Consider the following 3,815-nt stretch of genomic DNA (forward strand, 5'->3'; position numbering starts at 1 on the left):
ATATTTATCCGAGCAGAGGTGACAAAGTGGCTTCCAGTGCTTCTGCAGGTTCTCCACACTTCTCTTTTCACACACCTTGCCATGTGTCTTGGGTAGTAAGATTTGCATTTTGTTGGGAAGCCTCTCCTTTGATCATAGGGAAGCCTAAAAGATCACTGATGTAAGCTAAAAAGAACTCAGATGGGAATTGATGAAAGCAATTCAAATGTTGGAGAAATGCAGCATTGCTCAACAAAATGCTGCAGAGTCACTGATTTTAATGGCTGTTTCCTTAGAGAGGGTGGCCTTCTTACTACTGGAGGATTGACTAGTGACATTCCTAAGAAAGACATTTCTATAGAAATTCTGAAAGTGACTCAAAGAAACATGAGACTTCATTTTCATGGACTTAAAAATAATTTTAACATCAATCATTTAATGAAAAAGAAGTAGTGTGAACAGGAAGTAGCACAAAATACAGTGTTGCAGTGGAAGGTTGGTGCATGCTGTTGGGAAGTGGAAGCCGAGGAGGTTGTGGATGTGGGGAACAAGTACTCTGTAAGGACAGGGAGAGAGTGAGTGGTCAGAGGGGCAGAGAACCAAGAGAGCCACTCATCCAAGCAGCCCTAATATGGGCTCTTTTGAACTGGCGTCGTGCCCCAAACACTAAAGGGGATGAGATGATGGGCTCCAGCTGCTTCTCTCAATGGTGTCTGTCCAACATGGTGATTCTGGGACATGGAAATTTGCATGCTTACATGTGTAGAGGGCACCCCAAGGCTTATCATCACCCCCAGACCTCCCTGAGGTTTTCTTTACAGGCTGGCTTCCCTAGTAGTGCATCTGGAGTGACTTCCTAGTTACTGCCCCGGCCTGGAGGCCTGGTTTCCTCCATTAAATTTCACCATCTTATTGCCAACCCAAGGGTATCAGTGCCTATTGGCTACATTATATGATACTGTCTCCCAGGACGTAATCCGCTAGTCTGCTAAAAAACAAACAACCCCCACCTCCCCCGCAAAAAGAAACAAACAAACCCAAAACAAAACGAATAAAAAAAACCTGCTTAGCCACATCCTACTCTCCTGATCAATGGCTTTCTCCCTGCTCTCCTAACGAATGTCTTTAGGGTCTTCATTTTCTCCCCTGGCTGACACTCTTCCGTGCATCCAGTTCCTTCTCCATTAAAAGGGATTTAGCAGTGGTCTCTGAAAACATGTCCAGCAGGATGTCCACTTTCAGCTGCAAGAGACTGTTCTCTTCCTCCAGTTGCTAGTTCTGCCTGTGAAGGCACTGGGCCTCCCTCCGGTCCACACCTCCACTACTCCCTGTCTCTGGTATCCACCGGCCATTTTCAAACTTCTGACTTCGTGTTTGTTTTTGTTTTATGAACCTTTTCCAGGTTCACAGTGGGAATTCCATAGTCCAGGCCCAGCTCCACTTCCTGGGTTGACTGATCAAAGGAATGCAGGTTGGAGAGAGAAGCAGACTTCCAAGGAGGCATCTTCTTGGGACTAAACATACTCCCAAAGAGGGGCATCTTTGGCTTGATGATGGAAAAGCCAATGCTCCCTTCTCCTGACGTGTCCCAGAAGCCAGGGTCCAAGCATACCTCAAGGCTTCCTGTAAGGACCCCATCCAGGTCCCCATCACCCACTGTGACCATAGCCTGCCAGCCTTCCTCATGGATTATTCTAATTATTAATTGGGAATAAGTGAAGTGAAGACAAAAGGTCTCCAGAAATGCTGGAGACATTGTTGTTGACTCTTCTCTTACTCTCACACCCACTTTTGGTCTCTCAGCAACTCTTCCTAGCCCTAACTGAAGATTATGTTTATGTATGTGTGTGTATATATATATATCATAGTGATAAGAGCTATTATATGTATAAGAACTAGCATATATATCTCCAAAATTCTGGCACTTTTCACTACACCCTACCACACTGCCACCATCTTGGTCAAAACCACATTTCTCACCTGGATTACTGTAGAATACATTATAGCAAGACTGCAATTACTAGATTACTTTCTGTAATAGATTATTTTCAACTAACCCCTCACTTGCACCTTTGCTGGATGTAATCTATTCTCAACACCACGGCAGAATGCTCCTGTTGAAAGTAAGCCATTTCTCTGTTCAAAACATTTCAATGGCTCCCCACCTCACTGAAAGTGAAAGCCCAAGTCCCTTCTGTTACCTACCAGGCCCTGTGTGTGCTGGCCATGGGGCTACCCCACACCCCTGTCATTCATGACCATTCTGAGCTCATCTCCTGCCTCTCCCACCCTTTAACTGCTCCAGCCACACGTATCTTCTGGTGCTTGAATGAGCAGGCATATTCCCACCTTAAAGCCTGAGACCCCCATAGCTGTGCTGGCTCAAATTTCAACCCCTTCATTCCAACACTTTCTACCCTGACTTCTTGCTTTACTTTTTCTCCTTAGCTCTTATCACTATGAAACATGCTATATATTTAACTTATTTTTCTTGTTTGTTGCTCTTCTGGTGGTCCAAGGGAGAGAAGACGGTGGTGTAGACTGAAGAGTTTGCAGTGGAGATGATGAGAAGAGTCTGGATTCAGGATAAATTTTGAAGGTCATGCTGACAGGACTTGCTGTGGGGTTGAATGTGGAGTTGAGAGAAAGAAATCCAAGGAGATGACTCTGGTTTTGACCGGAGAAATTGGATGTATGGTGGTACTAGGATAGGAAAATAATTTAGGAATGATTTTTTTTGATAGAGAAGATCAACAGCTCAGTTTCAGCCATGTTAATTTAAGACACTATTAAACGTACAGAGATGCAATAAAGATGTATTTATACATGCAAATCTAAACCTCAGGAAAGAGATCTGGACTAGTAAAATGCATTTGGGCATCATCAACATTTGGATGACATTTGAAGACATGGGGGCTTTTGGAATCACTAAAGAAAAAAGTGTAGCCAGAGAACAGACTTATAAAAAAATTGCTGGAGGAGCTAGTGCTTAAAGATTTAGTTTAGGAAGGAATAGGTGATACAGAAAAGAAGAAACTATTTCAGGAGCCCAGCTCATGAGAAGGAGAGCAAGCTGGGAAATAGGGCACAAGTTTACTACAGCATGTGACTACAGATATGAATAAGCTTGTGGAATGAAGGTGGGAAGTTGAAATGGTTTTCACATGATTACATCTATATTTCTGCATGAAATATACGACAAAGTCTTTGGCTGAAGTTGAGTGGGAGGAGATGTTGGAGATTTGAGGACTGAGGAGAAAGTGTGTAATAGTCATCTTGGGAGTAGGTTAATGAATTTACTAGGGAAGTTTAGTTGTCAGATAGTGTTGAGTGCTCACTGAAGATTTTTGGTCATAAATTTGAAATGAGTCCTGATAGCCTTGGTTGTGTGTGATTTTTCTCCAGCAACATTTAGCTGCTTGGGTATGGGGGTACAGTAACTGATCAGTTGAGCTGAAGAAGAGTTGGAGTGGGGAGAGGGAGAAATGGAGAGTTGCTATTCAATGGGTGTAGCTGCCATTATGCAAGGCCAGAGAGATCTGCTGTACACCATTGTGCCTGTGGTTAGCATTATTACATTGTATACTTAAAATTTGTTAATAGGGTAGATTTCATGTTAAGTGTTCTTACCACAATAAAAAAATTAAAAGACAGGTTCCATATAATATCAAATAACATTAGATTTGGTTGCAGACCTCAGAGAAAATTTCTAACTGGATATGCATATTAAAAAATAAAAGTAAAAAGCTAAAGAGTAAAAATATAAATAAACCTTCAAATAAAGGTTCAGAAAAATAAAGCTCTGGAAAGCAGATTTGGATAAATGGACTTTATAA

The 3,815-nt window shown here is 42.3% G+C and overlaps 1 pseudogene; it reads right to left on the bottom strand.

The window, feature by feature from the left end:
• Positions 1-1,113: 1,113 nt before the first annotated feature.
• On the bottom strand, positions 1,114-1,519 carry LOC100605814 (annotated as a pseudogene).
• Between the last annotated feature and the right edge of the window lie 2,296 nt (positions 1,520-3,815).

Source organism: Nomascus leucogenys, chromosome 22a (genome assembly GCF_006542625.1).
Source record: "Nomascus leucogenys isolate Asia chromosome 22a, Asia_NLE_v1, whole genome shotgun sequence".
Lineage (NCBI taxonomy): Eukaryota > Metazoa > Chordata > Mammalia > Primates > Hylobatidae > Nomascus > Nomascus leucogenys.